Here is a 19,725-nt window from a genome sequence, read left to right on the forward strand (position 1 = left end):
GGGAAGATTTTTTGCTTTCACTGCAATAAACATGCATAAACATGAAGTAAAATAATCCCCCTACCCAATATTTCCATCTCATAAAAGTGTGGACTTTTCGTATATAGTTTCCCCACAAAGAGACAGTGTTCCTAAATTTCCTTCTGGAAACCTCTACATCATACAGAAAATAGGCATAGGAAGATTTCCTAACTCCAAGGATATTAGGCAGCTCTAATTCACTATATTTGGAAGAGGCAATGGGAATTCAGATGTGAAGACTGCAGCATGAACACCCGCACAATAACTTCTGTAGATCTACAAAATCTAACCCTACATACACAGTCAGGAACTGGATACACCAGAATCATGGGAGGAAGATAAAAGGGTGTGAGAGACATCTGAAGGAAGTGAGGGGATTATACATGCACTGAGGTTCTGGGGGGCAAGGAGCATATATGTAGGAGGTGGAATGGAGGCAGTGGTGTGAAAACAAAACTAAGGGCATTAGAAAACTCTGGCTATGCTCCTCCTGCAGAGCACAAGACCTCAGACTCTCCTGCAATGATGAACACATTGGGACCTTGGCAGCATTCTTCATGTTTTTTCAAGATATTTATGGTGAGAGCTTTTCCTCTTAAGACAAGAAAATTCCTGGAAGACAGACTCTAGAGGAAACCTCTAATGCTTTAATAATTTTCACATGTGAACACTACTGAATTTTCAACTGCTCAGGATTAATTTACCTTTACTAAGAACACCATGATCTATAGTTAAGATGCTCTAAGAAGTTCCTAGCAACCAGTCTCATTCAGTCAATGAAATATCATTCTTTTGTTATGGTGCTGAAGATTTTACTGTACATATGAGTCAACCATTAAGCCTTGCTCTTAAAAAAATCAATAAAGAGAATGATTTTCACTTTGGTAAAAGATTCAATCCTAAATATAATGATTCTACAAGCAAAATTCATCCTAACTCAACTTTCTTACGAGTTAATTTTGGGGTTATCTATTTCATTTATCAACCATTTCTTTATAGTAAATAAAGTATGAATGATACTAGAAAAGTCTCAAAGTGTTAGAAAAACATTTAATTTTTTAAGTAGAATATCTCAAAATATTTTAGCCTATATCGAGAATGTAGAGCCCAGATATGTTTTCCTTTGAGCTTTGGTTTTCTTATACAGAAGAAAACTGACAGAAAATCTCTCCTATGAACATATGAGATACTGTTAGCCATATCACAATGGTTCATGCATTACTTCTTCTGTGTTTTCCTCAGCATCTGCTTCCAAAATTTAATTTGAAATTTCCTGTCTTCTCATCTAATGTTTGAAAGCCATCCAAACTCTGAATAGAAAAGTTCTTTAAAAAAATTAATCTTTGTCTTCTACCTTCATGGCGAAACTTATGTCAGGTGCCCACAACAGAGAAACTTTTGTGCAGGACCCATGAATAAGGAAACTTAATTTATATTTTTAAAACTCTTATCCTAAACTTCAATCAAAAGCACAAAATTCAAAATTATTAAATGATCTCTTCTACAATACAAGGCTCCACAATTTGGTAGAAACACAAAAATTCCTCACTGAATTATAGCATATTTTTCAAAGCATTTCCCATCTCAGTTTGAAGGTCATAGATGGGCATAAAAAATTCCATGGGGAGAGAAAAGGATTACATCAGGTTGTTCTAACAGTTAATTGTACCAACCTGTAAGCCATCAGTCCTCCCTCCTCTTTCCTCCCCTCTTTCCTAGAATTTCTTTGATGGTCACTTTCAGTCCTTTTTATGAGTTGGCTGTTAAACCCTTACCCTGCTCCAATTGTTAGAAAAGTTTGATTATGCCAATCTGTTTTCTATCATATGACTTTCATTACAGGTCTTTATTAATTTTTTTTTTATTAAACAACATATGAAACCTCTTTATGAAGAGAGTTCATTTCCCTAGAAAGCTGACATAGAATCTTTAAGGCATGTGACTCATTTTCTGCCTCTCTGCAGTTTCAAAATTAATTTCTTAATGTACTCAAAATTTGAGTAATTATTCAATAGAGGTCAGCCTGTCCTAGTGTCTAAATAATAGTTCTTGTGAGATAGTGAAAATTGTTAATTTCCAAGGACTACAAACAGAAGGCTTCTGTTAAATATTTTGCAATAATTGAGTATTATCTCTATTTCAAATGAACTTAAAGTTTTATTATGACTTACCTCCTTATGAAGCTTATTCAGTTAAATTGTGATTAAAAGGTCACTGTGATCGTATCAGATGTATTCAGTCTCAGAAAGCACAGCTGTGCTGTCTCTGCTCAAGAACCACTTCTGCACATGCTTTTGATGGAGAGAAATTGAATGAATGAAAATAATCTAAAAAACAAACAGAGGAGAAACATTCAGACAATCGATGTAGTTTTTCCCTCTTAGTGGCACAGTTGCAGACCTTCTAATACAATTGCCAAGAAGCTAATTCCGTTTACCCTGGCCATTTACAGCTTTCAGGATTGAATTTTAAAGCCAGATGAAAGATTTAGAGTCAGAAGTCCTACTGACTTCCAGAAAACCTTATGTTCTGACCATAAATCCCCCAAAAGCTTCTGATGTCTCCATGCATCCAGTTTCTTTATGTCTGAAATAGTGGGCCAGTTAATCAGAACATCAGTAAACGTCAGGTCAACAGTGAGTCCCCAAACATACTTAAGTGTGTAGTGCACAGCTCCTGACAGCCAGATCATTGTCTCTGACTCATTTTTGAAGGCTGACTACCTACTACTTCCTCCTATCTTATGGAATAATACTGAAATGCTGGATTCTCAAAGATATCTGTCCCCTAGGACATTCTGTCTGGCCATCACATCCATGGATGTTTTTCCAAAAGGGGCATGTCACGTTTTTCAGTGGAGGACATTGACCTGATATATGAATGTACTGGAAGGGAATGGTACAAGGGTCCTCCTCCCTCTCAGGGAGATCACAGAAGAATGTAAGATCAGATGAGACTGTCAGAGCCATCCACACATCAGCACATTTATGAGGCAATTCACTCAGAAGAACTACACCTATCAGACATCCACTATGCCCATTCCCAGAAAGTTCTACACACTGCCTAACACTTGTCAAAGATGACCTGAAAGGAATAGAAGCACAGTCGTGTAAAAGTCAACAGGGCTTAATCTCACACTGACATGTTGGTTTAATGCTAATAAAGCTCACAGAATAGAATATCAGCATCTTGGTACTCCTAATCTCACAAAACCGCACAAAGTGGGTAGCATGTTTATTTTAAAAATAAATATGTTAAGATGCTGACATGCTGGCTTTTGCCTATGATGGCTCATACCATGGTTTACAGAATGACAGCATGGTAGGGATTGGGAGGGGCCTTTTGAGGTCATCTTGTCCAGACCCTCTGCTCAAATAGGACCACCTATAGCCAGGAGCTCAGGACCACATTCAGATGGCTCTTCAGTATCTCCAAGAATGGAGATCCCACAACCTTTCTGGGCAGCCTCTAGCAGTGCTCAGTCACTTTCACAGCAAAAATGTGTTTCCTAACATTCAGAAAGAATAATGAATCCTGTGATCCAATTTTTAAATACTCCCTTGGTGAATCCATTCTGAGCACTCCTGATGATTTTCTTGTTCTTCAAGTACTTGAAAATGGTTTCCAGGTATATCTGTTCTATCACCATCCCAGGAATCAAGGGGAGGTTAACTGACCTGTTTATATTTTAAATAGTTTTTATTTCTACTGATGTCATAGCACCTCAGTGACTTCAACAGGCTTCAGTTCAAGTCACGAAGAAAATGAGAATAGACCCAGGAACCTTACCTTTTAGTGTTAGCCACCAAATATACCTCTTAACCTTAAGTGATGATCCAGACTGAGTCAGTAGTTGCCTTCTGGACACAGGACAAGTAGAGCATTTGTTGGGACAGTTGTGTAGTAAAGCACCTTCAGTATCACCTTTGAGGAAATCAGAAACAATAAGAATATACTAAGTAGTCTTATTACAATCTCTCTTACAACAAATAACACACCTGCTACACCACAAAGTTCCGAGGGATTTTCATAACTCTCTGGCTAGTTCTTAAGTTGAGATGTTTCTCTCCAGCTACAAAATATGTTCTCTGTATCTGACTGGCTTTCTGTTTTCTGAGGGATTTTTTTGTCTGATTGCATATCATCTCTCACTTGCACTCCCTCCTCCATTTTCCTAGCCTTGCAGTGAACAGACACCCTGTCATGTCCTTTTCCAAGCCTCTTGGTATTCAGTCTCATTTATTAAAATCTCATCTAACTTCATTATTTTTTAAATATAAAAGGGAAAAATCTATTCCCTTTTCATTGCACTGATTTATTTCTTGACTACATGCACCATTCCAAAACATGCCAAATTTTATGAGAGCAGGATGGAAATTTGACTTGCATATCACATCTACAATCCCTTCTGGGTTGTGTGACAGGGTAGAGATACTAAATATAGAAATTAAATAGCTTCCACTGTTAATCTAGATAAAATTAAAATTTTAATATTGGAATTGAATATCTGATATGGCATTTAATCAGTATACTAATGGAATCATGTTTTAAAATATGAAACAGAAAATAAAACATTTAGTATTTTCCACCTCGGAATCTTTCTCTTGGGATCTGTATCAGTTTTTGCTTAGGTGTTTGTAATTACCTTCGTACACCTTAATAGACAAAACAGTTTGAATATACAGGAAGGCTTGGCCACAGCCCAGATGAAGATGTGCTGCTGCGTCTCTTTTGGCATTTACAACACCTGGCATAGGCCCCCACTGGCTGAAAATTGGCTTGGGAGACATTGCAAAGCAAAACGCTGCCAAGCCAGCAGCAGGTTGCTGCCTGGCATGAGCGGCTCTGTGCTGATTTAAATCCAAATCTCCTCAGAACAGCTGTGCTCTGTTGAGAAATCTTACTCCTGCTTGGATGCTGCCAATGACTCGTTCTCACACACACATCCTGCTGCAAACCACAGTTTAAATATCAGAAGACGTTGTACCACCCCAGAAGTGCTGGAAGCCCTGTGACCCCCAGCTAGGGAGCTGCCTTCCGTGTTCCTTTGTGTCTCCTTCCTTATCTTGCATATCTCCACGCTTTGGGAGCACCTTCTCATCTCATCAGGATCTGGAGGCTCTCAGCTCCCCTTAGCCTGGGGAGCAGCTGGGCAGAGCAGAAGGCTTGGGTGAACCTGTCACCTCCAGGGGCCAAGGGCTGGAAGTAACAACTCTCTCCTAAAGGTTTCAAGAACTACCCTCCATTAGCACTCTGCACATATTGCTGCACAAATCTGGAAACCTCATATCATTTCCATACCCCATTCCAGGGGGTGTGTCTTCCAGGGCTTCACTGCAGTTCAACTAATGGACGCATTTGGGTTCCCTAAGCAAGCTGTGCTCCTCAAGGTACCAAAGCTCCCAGATTATTTTGTCATACTATTGCTATTGGCAAAGACTTGCAAAACTGTCTCTGAAATATATTCCTGCACCCAGATGCCTTAATAATTTATAAAGTCAGCAAATCACGGTGTTGGCACAAAGATATTTTAATATTAAGCTGCTGTAAGTTTGGATCAGATACATTCTGCTGAATCCAATGAAAGGCAATTGCAATAACGTGACAAGACAGTTGAAATATTCAGTACATTTGGAAAGACAGTTGGAAACCCAAATATTTAACAATTTATGCACTGCTTTTGCAGATGCTTAAGAAGGATTTGATTTGTCTGAACAGAAAACTAAGCTACTAATAAGGTCAAAACAAAATTATGTATTTAGAATACATAGCACAGCATTATGTAAGAGAGCAAGCCCCTCAAAAGGACTATATGCATTTCCTTCACAACATGCTATATATAATTGTAAAGTAATTCCTCTCATCTACTTCTAGTCACATCAGGCACATGGCACAGGAGATAGAAATGAATGTAGAAAAAAATATCCAGCTGAATAAACTCACATAATTTTGCCCCTATAGGAAAACTGGCAGTCTCAAGCAGTCAGCTCTGGGGTAGAACACAGCAGGTTCCAACAGCACTGGCAAACGCCACACATGTGCTTTGGGGTGGAGGAGACCTGTGTGAGATAAGAGATACAGAGCAGAGAGCACCACAACTGTGTGCTTAATCTGTAGGGCAAGTTGTGCTATCTGCAGCACGAGTAGCTTTCAAGCATGTCAAGCTTTTCTTCATTTCAGAGGAACCCAGAATATGTGAGCAAAGAAAACAGAGTTTGTGAATAAGAAAAATGGCATTGCAGAAAATAAAAAAATAGTGGGTCCCAGACTGAAAGGAACATGGTTGGAGTAAGAAAAATAAGGTCTGGTAATATGAAGCACAGCACACTTGTACTGGTTTTGGCTGGAGTAACGTTAATGTTTTTCACAGTAAAAGAATTTTGGCTGAGGTTAAACCATGACAACACTGCAAGGTTAGAGTTTTATTAAAAACTAACAGCCATAAGGTAAGGCAATTACAGGTTCACAAGCACTATCTTTGTCTATTCTCATTTGCATTCCAAACTAGTCATTATGACATTTCCCATCCATGTTTCTAAGAGCAAAAGGCATTATATGTTTTGGACCACAAAATTTTGTCCATATCTCCTGTTATGACTTCTTACCAACCCTTCTTCAGTTTCCTTTGCTAGCCACCTCCTACCATTAATACTGTCTTCCAGATACTGGTTTCACCTTTCTCTATACCCAATCCCTCCCAGAGGGCTATCCAGCAACTACTGTTTCACCAAGAAAACTAAATGTTAAATTATCCAGCCAGCTTAGACCTTCTAACTGTGAATTTGAGGTTTCATATTTGGAATTTGAAACAAAAAAATTCCCAGCCTGGAGCTGAAAAATGCCAGATGAATATCAGATGGATAGAAAAAAGTAGAAAGGTGTTTCATCTTGACTAGAGAGAATTTTCCAACCAACAGTGATAAACTGCAGCACCTCAGTACATATATACCTTTCAAAGAGAAGTACATCTAAGTTCTAATTCTAAAATGACTTCTGCATATATACAGCAACTTAACAAAGCAGAAGTCCACAATGGAGCTTAAAGCATGCTTTGGCAAAGTCCCAGTAGAACATAAACATTCCCTGGAAAGGCAACATTGACAATATCCTATTGAAATCAGAGGATTATTTCTTCAATTCAGACTCAAGTCCTTATACACAAACAATAAAGGTCTATGGCTTTGAGCATCTGTACTGTGCTCTGCACCCTACAAAAAGCACAGCCTTAGCCTATCATTCTGCCTCAAGCCCTTGCTTGATGCTTGCCTGGCATCAGCACCATCCCCTTCCCAAGCTCCTGCAGTGATGAGCTGAGGGAAGAGCCTGTATCCACACTCAGAGGCAATTTCCCAACGGATGCAGTTCTGTCTGTCTGCTCTTTATAAATGTTGGTACTTTAAATGAGGTAGGGGTAGAGGAGCTGTGCAGCCAGGTGTCTGGGGTGCCTTGCAGGCTGTGGTGCAGTGCCAGCCCTGTGTTGCCTGTGCTGACGCTGTGCCAGGGCCAGGCACCCACGCGTGCTGCCTGCACGGGAGCAGGGCTGATGGTGCTGCTGCAGAGCACACAGCTGCTCCTCTCTGCCATCGTGGGGCCACCAAACCTCACAGACCTGACGTCAAGGAGCAAATATTTCAGAGGAAAATTTTATTTCATCAGTTTCACACACATTTTAAAGCTAATTTTAACCACTTTTGTACTAGTGTTTGCTTCTTACCTTTGTTGTCTAGATCTTGTTTCCATCAAGTTCAGTGAAGGCCTTTTCACTGAACTCAACAGGTCTGCTTCACGACTCTCACAACCACCACCACATTTCTGATTGCAAAGTGCTATATTTCAGCTTTGTGTTTGATCTTGTGTCTCTGTCCCGCTTGATCTCAGCAGCTATAGCACCCTGCTGTCTCACAGCTAATGGCTCCCCTTTTTAGTGCAAGTGTCACAAAGTGATAGATGTCTGCCTTTTGAAGCTGATTATTTCCCAACTGCTGCACTTTACTGCAGGCAAAGAGTTAGTTAGAAAAGCAGGTGAGGAGTTATATTTTAGGAGAAAAATTATTTTTCATTTAACTTAGTCATAGAGGTAGTTAGACTAGATGCACACAGAGATCAAGTAAGATATATAAAATAACACTAATTACAGTTTAAGATCTGTTTCCCAGATCTCCTCTCTCTCCCAGAGAGAGGAGAAAGAAAGCAAGATTTACACAGATAGTCAGCACTGGGCCAACTCTGCACGTCTCCTGATGATGGCGGACACAGACACGAGAGAGAAAAAGAAAAGAACTGATGAAACATGGTTTTATCTTGTCCTGCTGTCTTTTTAGAAAAAGTGAACATCAATTAAGTGTGAATGTCTTCAAGTATTCCCCCCCTTAGTAAAAAAATACTGCTGGAAAAGCTTTCATCTTCCGAATGAGATGCTTCTTTACAAACTACTTTGGCTGCCTGCCATATCCGGCTTGACTCCTGTTTTTTCTTTCAGCAGTAGTTAATGAGAATGTTTGTCTGATCAGATTGTTAGAGTCAACAGAACACAACAGTAAGAGGCAAAATCTCCAAACAGCCTTGGTGTTGACTGCCCTGCTTGTCTGCCAAATACATCAGTCCAGGAGAGTCACTGGCTTTGTTCTTTTCTGCTGAGCTGCATGAGATTCATAGATTACAAAAGGGTTAATGAGCTTTGTTTGTCAATCCCAAAGCACATCACCTCAGATGTTCACAGGGCAGCCTTTCCTCCAGGGCTGGGAAAGACCTGGAGAAAAAAGACCTGACCAACCAGTTTCTGAAGAGAAGAAACCTGATGAATGATGAAAATTCCTTCCTTTTAACATTGCTGCCCTCAGGGATACATAGCTGGCTTTCTTCAGGAGGCAAAACCTGAGTGTGAAAATGGCTAGTGGTTTGATTTGGTGTGGTTTGATTTGGTACGATTTTGTCTGTGTGCTGCAGAAACGTGCAGCTTGCTTCCCTAATCAAGTTACATGTTGTCTAATGTTTGCCCATGGACTCAGCAGTAAAGTAGGAAAGCTGAAGAGCACTTTGTGTTCTCCTCCAACATGTGGCCATATGATTGACCTGATGCTCAGGAAAAGTCTGAGTTTCAGGTTTTCACATGCTGTGAAATCTTTTAATGTGATCTAACACTGTGGGTCTTGTAGCCAGAGTCAAAGAAATTTAACGCCCTAATTATAAAAAAAAATCTCAAAAGCAACAACAGCAATTTCTGCTTTGCACATGTTCTATCTGCTTTCTGTTCCCACCTCTTCTGAACCACTTTGCCCACACCCTAGTTATACGTTACCATATCCTGATCAGCAGTGAGCAGGAAATTTAAAAAAAAACAAAATGCAATGAAGTATCACCATAACATAATTCTCACCAGAGGATATGTTGCCCTCTTCATGACATATCTATATATCTGGAGACAGGAGACCATCACTTATCTATATATTTATACATCTATATATCTATAAATCTATACATCTCTCATATATACACATAACATTTATCATATCTATAATATATATATTTTTAATATATGTCATATAATGACATATATTCACTGGTATCAGTGCAGAAACTACTGAGAATCAGAACAAGACAGATATTTCTGTATCTTGAACTACTGTAAAAAAGGTAGAAAAGAAAGAGGAGGGTAAAGCATCAGAGGTGGAGAAACCCTCCTGAGACTTACTGAGCATTAGGCTTGGACATAATCTGATGAAAAGGGACCACATGTATTTGCAGATGACAAAGTAAGTTGTGATGATACCAGTCCACAGTGTGCTGCAGAACATGCAATTCTCACCCAAGAACAAGTAAATGAAGGTTATTGGCAAACTATTTGAGTAGGAACCTAATTTGTATCCAGGACATTTCTATCAATAAAAGCAAACATCCCAGACTGCTGGCTCTTTCTTGTTTCCTTTTCTTCTTGGTTGTTAATGAGCATTGTCTTATCCACAAGCCAGTACAGAAGCTCCATCAAATACACTTTAATATAGCCACTGGCCAGAAGAAACCAAATTTTTGTTGGATTCTAGGGAATGTTTTACTCTGTTTGACAGAAACAATGAAGTCATACCTTAAGTCTAGGTAAGCAGAGAAGCCATCTCCCTAAAATTAATACCTATGTTCCCAAGAGAGGAGATACAGGGACAAACCTGCCTGCCTGAGACTAGCTCCCTGAATAGGATCCAGTAATTCCAAGTGTTTTGATTTGGCAAATTTGGCTGAGCCAAATGCATTCCAATTTAGTGGGTGAGTTGTATTTGTTGACAGTGGCAGAGCTCACTGCCCTGTTTCACACTGCAGTGCAATACAGGGCATCTCCAAAAAGTTTGAAGACAAATAGAGCTCAGTTCTCTTGGATGCAGCCATCTCTTCGGCTACAGACTTTGATTGAGCCTGCTGTCATAATAACAGTGGGGCTTAATTGCAGAAGATAGGGGCAAGTGCTTTGGACACTCCAGCGAAACAGAATAGTCATAAATAATAGGCAGATTTAAGCTTTCTCTTTAACTTAATGGCCTAGGAACTGTGATGGTATCTCCATCCCCTCTGACATGAATAGAGAAAAAGTCTCAAAATTACTCCATGTTATGTCTGAGCACAAGAGACGTATTTCACTTTTTTTTTCCTTTCAGAGGACATAAATGTTCCTCATCCATGCCTGGGAGAACCAGTGCTGCAGGTTCAGCTGTGCATTTTTGCTGCAGAGCTGCCTTGAGGCTTCTCTGTCGACATCAGCAACAAGGGCCAGGGCTGGATCAAGGTCATGTTGCTGAGATGCCTCAAAATGAAGTAGTAAGAAGGGATTGTGGAGAGTTAGTCTTCATGTTCCTTCACCATGTGAGAGATTTGGGGAAGAAATGTGTTGCCACTTGCATAGTGCAAGCTCTGCACAGCTCTTTTCTGGGCACAGTCCTGCTCCCCCTGCACTCAGCCCAGCTTCCCAGCTATCTAGAGCAGACTGAAAGGAGGCCATGCCATTTTTCTGCTCTGATCCCTTTCATTCTCTGACGTGGCTACAGCTTGCTGTGTTTCCTCCTGGGCCTGGTCTGGCAACGCAGGTTCTGCTGTACAGACCCATGTTCCAGAGCTGCAGTGCTGCTTTGTCTGGCTGATTCTACCCTTGTGCACCCTGAGCAACAAGCTGAAGTGCAGTAAATCCTTTCTCCTCTTTCTGTCTGATTTCCACCTCCTGTGTGTTTGCTACAAATCCATGATAAATATGAGTCAAGGTGAGACTGACTGGAGAGGTCAGCCAGCAAAGGGGCACATGCAGCTCACTTTAATGGCCTCTTACTGAATAGTCATTGAATGAGGAAGATTTTGTTGTACTTGCTCTTTCACTAATTAATGTCAGTATGACAGCTTTCAGGAGAGGTCAGACAGCACCTCAGGGAGAGTGCTAAATGCAGGACTCATTTGAGCATGGAGGTTGCTGCAACTGCAGCCCTTAATAAAAAACTTGGTATATTCACATATTGCAAGTAATTAGTATTTTCCCCATTGGAAATTGCCTGAGATGATAGTGAAGAATGAGATGATAGTGAACTTTTTTCCTGATAGAGTCATAATATATTTTAGAAGTTCATGACTCTACAATCAGACAGATATGCAAGTTCTGGAGGCTGAAAATTTATATGTCCTTATTTTTTACTTTCATACTTTGTTCCAGTACTTTCTTGGGACTTGAAAACAGCTGGCATAAACTCTAAAAGCAAAGACTACTGCAAAATTAGGGCTTCAAAACCTTGATATTACTGATAATTCTATCCTGTAAAAAAACAAGGACGACTATGGAAAATTTTTTCCATGCAGCATTCACACATAGGTCTATGAAGCATTTGCCTGGAAAATCATTTATCCACTCTATTCACAGCAGATCAATTGCAACCTGTAGTTACATCTCCACAGGCAGAACTACTCACATTCATATCAAGGCTTAAGTTTCATGTTCTGTCAAATAGCCTGGGCTTTTAATAGGACATGATCTACAAATGCCTCAGCGATAATCTAATATATTGATTTCCCCTTCTACATTTTCTCATATGTAGTATCATTATGACTAGATCGTTCTTCTTTATTCTGCTTAGTTCCTAGTATTAATACTTCCCTTAGGCACACACTCACAGACTCCTAACAACAAATCTGTTCAAAGTACTGAAAAGATGCTTTGTGATTTTTCACCTACTGGTACTCATAAAGAGATGTTGAATTTTCCAAGGTAATTTGTACGTATTTATGTATCAATGTACTTAAAATCCAATGGTCACATTTTGTTCTTCTCTGAACATTTTCAGAATAATTAACTCCTTTTGGCCAGGTTCTTATCTCCAGCGCTATGAAACTAGCAGATCCAACAGTGTGGAACAAGCTATTGTGGATTTTTTGCTGTAATTTACAATCTTGATGGCAACTTTCTCTTCATCTAATTCACACATAAAGCCTGCTCACATCTGCAAAACCCACGAGACTTTATATTAAACTATCATTGATTGAGTGGCAGGAACAAACACTCTGTCAGGAAAGCACTTGCTAGGAATAGAGGATATAGTCAGCAACAACAGCTTACAGATATCGTGCCAGTTATGACAACCTTTTGAAGGTGGTGGGAGATTTACTTTTATCATCAGAAGAGAAAGATCAGGACTTCATGAAAAAATATTTTATTTTCAAGACACAAGGAAGGAGGTCCTGTTATGTGGGACACAGTGAAAGCTGGTGTGAAAAAAGAAAGGGAAGAAATAATTGAATGTTCTGACATACTAGAGCAGAGCAAAGCAAAAACAAACAGGAGCAAAGCACTCTGGAAAGAGATCATGCAGGACTAGAAAAACACAAAGGAGCAGATCCTGATGCTGATCTCCCAGCTGCCAGAAAACCTCCCCACATTTTATGCAGCCTATGTTATGTCCATGTGCTAGACCTGCATGGGAATATTTTTGAACCCTGAAAGAATGGATGGGAGAGCAGCAAAAGTCCTGCTTTGATCCTGCTGGACCAGGCTGTGCTGGACTGTAACAACTCAAAAAGACATGGAATTGTATGCTCTGGTTAGTGACGGTGCCAAAAGCTGCTCCTACAGTCAAGGTAATGTGACTAAATCAACAGTCTTCACTCCTCTTTTTAACATACACTTTCAAAAATTCCCAGGGAGAGACATGGGAAGTGTTGAAGGGAGATCCCAAAAATTAAATCAAAGCAATGTCACAATAAAGCCAGTAGACGTAAGGAAAAAGCTGAAAAGTTGAGTTCATTCTTACCTGAGCAAAATACCATAAAATGCTCTAATAACCATGCCAACAAAATGGGAAGAAATTGAACAGAAGTTATTAATATGAATTTTGTACTCATGAAGGCTTCTACCTAAGTACAGAGAGCAGCAGGAAAGTCCTTAAGCAGATGCCAAAGAGAAAGACATGAACTGTATGTGTTTTCATTTTGAGAGTTGCAACAACAAAATTATCTGTGATTCAAGAAAGCAAAGACAAAGCCTGTATTTTAGAATACGTATCTTACATCTCGATTTATATGAAAGTGTGTATTTATACATCCCCAGAAATACACACAGAAATATACATATATATTTATGCACATGCTTGCACAGGGATGCAGCATTTGCTGTTTCTGGCAGAGTGAGTGAACAGAGACAGTCCCACTAAATTCTGCCTCCAGTGAGTGAACGGGTGCAAAAAGTCTTGCTTCAGAAAAGTAAGTTGCTTTGAACCCAGTGTTGGCTGGTGCAGAAACCCGAGTATTTCTTTACAGTAGCTGGCACAGAGGAGCCTCTGCTGCCCTGCTCACCACACACTGGTGACAACTTGCCAAGTGACAGAGCCTGCCAAGCCACGGGAAGTAGCAGAACTTTCTGCCGTGTGAAAGAGCTTGCTCTCTAAGAGAGAGTTCCCTGTTTTCCCCTGAACTCTTAGAGCTGCCTTCCTAGTGGGCTTCCTCACAAAACTTTCTCAGTACTACAGAAGCAATACTATTTTAAATTATCACTAGAAGAAAACAGGAGAGGCAGCTTGTCACAATTCCTGCAGCCTTCCTCCTATTCTCCACACAGAGCTTATCAGATCTGCTCTTCCATTTAGCAGACACTGCAAAAAGCTATATTTTTCAAACTTCATTTTTTTCCTGGAGGATATTAATTTTCAAAATGCAAGGGAATTTTCCATTTGGGAATTTCTTTGGAAACATACCTTACTTTTATATTAATTACTCCTCCCCAGACTGCATCATAAAGCCCTGTCCTCATCTCTCTCTTTAGATTTAAGCCTTTAAGCTTGCAGCATCCTTGGGTTTGTCCGGAGACTCATGCAGCCTTCCACTTCTCAGTATACAGTCTATGACCCTGTCACTCACAGCTCAGGAGCAACCCCATCAACCTCACAGCCCAAAGGATACAGTTGTCAGTCATGTGCACCCACCAAAAGCATTTTTGCATGCCACAGCATCTCTTCATCATCCTAAAGTCTCTGTGGTGCTATGCACAGCTAAGAGGAGTGGGCACTCCTAGCAACACAGGCTCAGGATCTTTGCTGATTTAACTGCTCAGGCTCTAAGTTTTTTTTATCACCTTCTCATGTACATAACACTTAAATGTCTGCAGTAAAATTAACACACCAAGTCCAAATCAAAGCCCTTTTATGGCCTCTTCTATTTTTTTTTTTTTTTACAGTCTTAAAAAGCACTTTTCACACTACAAAACACAGTTCAGCTGTGAGCTTCAAGCAAAGCCCACACTCATCTACCAGGATACACAACAGCCAAGCACAGGCAGCCACATCCTGCAATACTACAGCTGCTTCTGCTGAGCTTCTGAGCACCTTCACCTATTTAGAGAATTGAGAGTGCAGTATTTAACACTGCGAGGAATCACCAACACAATGAAGAGCTGAACAACCCGAAGTCTTATAGGAGTGTATGCAGAAGCAGCCCTGTCATTCTGCAGGTTTGCAGTGTCTAAGCCACCTTCCATTGTCCTCAGAAGAGTGGAGCTTGCTCCACCACAGTGGTGCACCACACTGGCGCCTGCCCCAGGACCCGTTGTGAGCAGCAGACACATCCCTCCAGAGCACAGCATCCTTACTGTCAACATCACCCTGCCTCTCTTCTTACAGAGCCAAATTGGTCAGATGAAGGCCTTATAAAACACATCAGAAAAAGGAAATATTTTGATCACTGAGTAAGACACACTGAGCTCCTTTTTGGCTGGAGTCAATCCCCTGGTCCAGACAATGGTACCTTTCTGTGACTATTAGGAAAAACTGGCCTGTAAGTTTGGACAGTGGAATGGTCTGCTACTTGGTATACAGGATTTTTTCAGGCACCCATGAGAAAGATGGCTTTCTGCCAAGCCCTCAAGCAGTTGCCTGTGGAAGTTCTGACCTCATGATGTTCTCAGACACCTTGCAGAGACTGAGAGCCTTTCACCAGGGAACAATGAAGGACTGCCCACTAAAACATGATAAAACTTCTCTTCCACTTTCCACATGCAAATACAATGGTCGTCAGTACAAAGAAGGAAACCCTTACCAGCAAATCAGGTTTCTGGGTAGTAAGAAATGTGACTAATTACTCAGGCTTACAAGAGACAAAACCACAGGCTGCTGGGTACCAAATCATTTTGAAAAATTCAAATTAACTCAACTGTATAGTGGAAAATTGGACTTCCTCAATTTTTACAGAGTCATCGATCATCCCCTGACAAGTTCCTCATGTCCATGCAACCCAGACAGCACCACCTTTTCTTCAGTTTCAACCTACCTCTATCCATTTTTTGCCAGTTTCCCTAAGTTTTGCTACTTTTGTCCGTCCTTCCAGCACAAGTCTTCTGTGTTCTGAACTTCCATTCATTTTCTTGCAGCTAGTGACTTGCTTGAATCTCACTTCTGTCTCCCAGCTACAAATTCTTCTTCATATTTCTCTGGTTACTAGTTAATCTCAGCCTTATTTCCCATCACTTGGATTGTTTTTAATCAGCCACTGTTAATGGGTTATGGTTATCTTATCCAGGCAGCACTTACCTGGCCCTTTGTCTGTTACTAGTCATCACACTTTCCATTTAGTGCATCACACATCATGTCACTTACTGTCACTACCAGACAATCACTGGAAACAGGACATCAGATTGTTTTTCAGAGCTATCTCTGTGAAAAACATGTAGTATCATTCATCCTTGACTAGAGAACAGGTTTCTGTTTTGGGAAAGAGGAGGGGAATTGCTGCAAATGTACAGAATTAAATCCTCATGTCGTTTAACATAAATCCTCTTAGTGATTATAAATGTGTATGACTAGCTGACCCATTTTGCAGCAACCTGTTCTAATTTTAATGTAATTTTTCATTATATTAATCATAATTTCTTGTTCATTTTCTAAGTCCTAATTATCAGGGCCTGTATTACACAGAACAGGAAGATTTTCCTAGGTCACTAGTAATCTCTGCAAATAAGTGTTCTGAAAACACAACACAATATCTTAATAGCTTTTGCATAAGATAAATTGGTGTTAAAACCTGGAGATTAATGTTTGTGCAATGGCTAGTGCAAATGGCATAACATCTTGCTCCCAGCTTGTGCTTGCCTGCACTAAACATCTGCTATCACAGTGATTTTTCCCAGTGACTAAGGTAGACTGCACAAGTCTCTCCTGAACCACTGCACCCTGGAGAGTAAGTCTTATACCGTATTTGATATAAATTTATATATATCATTGCGTTATTTGATCCAAATTTGTCCTAGGAATAACCAAATACCACAGTCATACCTGGAACCTCAGTAGGTCACACCTCTTCCTGCGAGATGATGCATCAAAGAAGATGCATCAAAGCTGTTCAGGTGAAAAAATCAAAGACATCAGCCCTTGTGCTCAATGAGGATCCCATTTCTTTCTCACATGGGAGCACATGGTAAGCCCTAATGTAAGCACCAGAGAACAGAAAATTAAGAAAAGTTGAGATAAATGCTCTAACTGTGGCAAAAAAGGCAAAAACTAACTTCATATGAATTATGCTCTTGTCTCTGTGGTAATTTTTATGCCTTGCTTAGAGGATGGTACATTCTTCTTGTGGCTGAGGAAGTCTGCTGTGAGCTGAGTGGATTACTCTGAGCTTCTGTAGGAAGCGAAACTGCAAAGGCTCAAGTCCATGAAGGCAGAGGACAAAAGAGACTTTCCACCTGGAGAGAGAAGAAGGAGACCTGCATGGCATCAGACTGAGCCCTCTGAGGGCCTGACACAGCCAGAGCAAATCCACAGTGAGTCAGACCCATGGCAGTATGGCACAGGGCCTGGCACAAGGATCTCTCCAAATCTGAGAAGTCTGGCCAAGCAGAGACACCTCTTTCCTCCATTTGAGAACACTCATTAAGTGCAGGTCTGAGTAGTTGGATGAGTAGTGGATATTATGATTATACATTGATATATGTCATTAATATTTGTGCACATATTGATATTTGTGCAAACATTGATGCACAAATATCTCAGATGAGCCATAAAATTTACCTCAAGGCAGCCCTGATGACCAACCTGAGTCACATATAGCACAAGAAAACCACAGCCCACATGGCAGAATGTTAAATTTGTTTTAAAAAAAGCCAAAAGGACAACTCAATACAAAGCACCAAGGTGACTGGCATGAACATACACAGACACATCCTATATTGTGGGAAAGCTGTCCCAAGCTTTGCACTTGAAAACTATGTGGATGTTTTCTGCAAATCACATTTGCTGCTTGGAAGGGGTGCCTTGGGTGACCAGCATTGCTTTTCATCCTCTTGAAGCACTGACACTCACAAAAGCAAAGGCAGCAATTTTGTTAAATATGTTTCTGCATTGCTTCCGTCATTGGCTGACTCACTGTTTTGAAGGTCACTGTTTTCAAGAGATGACTAGATGAGATTTATGTATCAAAGCTCCTTCCAGATGGTTTGTGAGGGCTCTCATGAACTATCAAAGAGTAAAATCATCCCTATGACACAGAGTGCATAAATGACCTTCCTTATTTGTCTTCTTTGAGATAAGGCCAAGCCTAAACCAATCTTTCAGCAACTCCTTCAGGTCATTGTGCTTCAGGAAGGTACAGTAAGTACCTTTCCTCAAATGGTTCAGTACAAAATGTGACACATAGTTTTTCAGTGAGTTTCCCTTATAGCTTTTCCTATCAGGGCTGTCTAAGATGAAAAGTGAAGTGAAGCACTAGGCCTGATAAGTCAGTAACTTGCTACATAATGCATTTCTCCTACATGAGATGGCAAACTTAATGAATTGGATTTTTTTCTCCCCCTTCCTGCAAACTCTACTGTTTGCAGCCTGTGGTTAGGCAAACTGCCTTGAATGCTCTGTGCCACAGCTAGCCCCTCATGTGAAATTCACAGGAGCATCATACACAAAACCCAGACCTGTGATTTTCAGGAATTAAAACTTTCTGATATTTTTCACTTCTCCTCACTGTTTATCATTTTGCCTGCATTTGATGCAGTATTTTTTTCCAAGATGCGTTTTCAACTCAGTTACACTGCTCCCTGGCCCTGCAAGCCGCATATTGAGCTTCACAGCTGTTTAAGGGCACACATGGCACACCTGGCTCACAGGCAGAAGGGTGACAGTCCCTTCTCATTACAGCACATGTCTGCAGGAGAACTTAATGGGCTCCTCAAACAGTAACCACATCCTTTGAGACAAGAGAAGCAGTGGTGCTTTCTAGTCTATAAAACCATGGATAACTTTAAGAAAGGCACATGAGTAGGGTAAATGTAAGTTAATATGGACAGATAATAAGTAAATTGCTGTTAGGCGACTTCTTTGGCCATAACTTTGTTAGTTTCCAAAGGCAGTCTCTAGGGTCTGCCTGGGCACTGCAGTTGCAGCAGGATTTATTGCATTTGCTTCTTACGTGCATTTTCTGATGGACCTCATGTTCCAGTGTTCTGCTGGCCCCAGGTTCTGAAGCCTAAAATCGTATTTACTTCAGACAAGCTCAGCCTTATTGAAGTCTGCTGCTCAGCAGCTCTGTCCTCACAAGCAGCACAAGAGCTGCTCTGTGGATCTCTAGGTGAATGCAAGACAATTACAAAAGCTAGAAAGTAAAGAAACACAAATTAAACAATTGACAGGTCAAATAAGGACATGAAGCCCCTAATCAGTGTCCATGAGATTGCAGTGAAAACATATACATGTACATCTATTTATACCCATCTATATTAACTGGCAGAATATACTGAGAGAGATTTTTTCTTTAGTACTGTGGGAGGAAGCCCGTATGAAGCAAGAAATAAAAAAATCCTCAGAGTGACCTTCTGGGCTGATGTATGCTGCAGACATTCCCAAAGCTGATGGAGACAGGATGATTAATTTTCATAAATTATTGAACCAAAACCAACTTCCAGCATCTAGAAATACATATCACATTGGTAACTGTTGTATTATTCACCATACATGGTCCAATTGAAAATCTATTTGCCAAGTAGTGAGTCAAATGTTTACTCATGGCAGCAAGGCAACAAGGACATGCACACACCTACACAGAGCCACAGGAGTTTTGCAGAGGTTCACATCCTAATAGAGGTACCACACGTTTATTATTTACTGCTGGCTTGCTTTGCAATATTCATTTGCCCTTTAAATGGTGACATCCCCATTCAGTATGTTTCTAAACACTCCAGTTCTGTGAATGCTCTTTGAGGGGCCAAGTCCAGCA

The sequence above is a fragment of the Sturnus vulgaris genome, chromosome Z (assembly GCF_052056855.1).
Source record: "Sturnus vulgaris isolate bStuVul1 chromosome Z, bStuVul1.hap1, whole genome shotgun sequence".
In the NCBI taxonomy this organism is placed as follows: Eukaryota; Metazoa; Chordata; class Aves; order Passeriformes; family Sturnidae; genus Sturnus; species Sturnus vulgaris.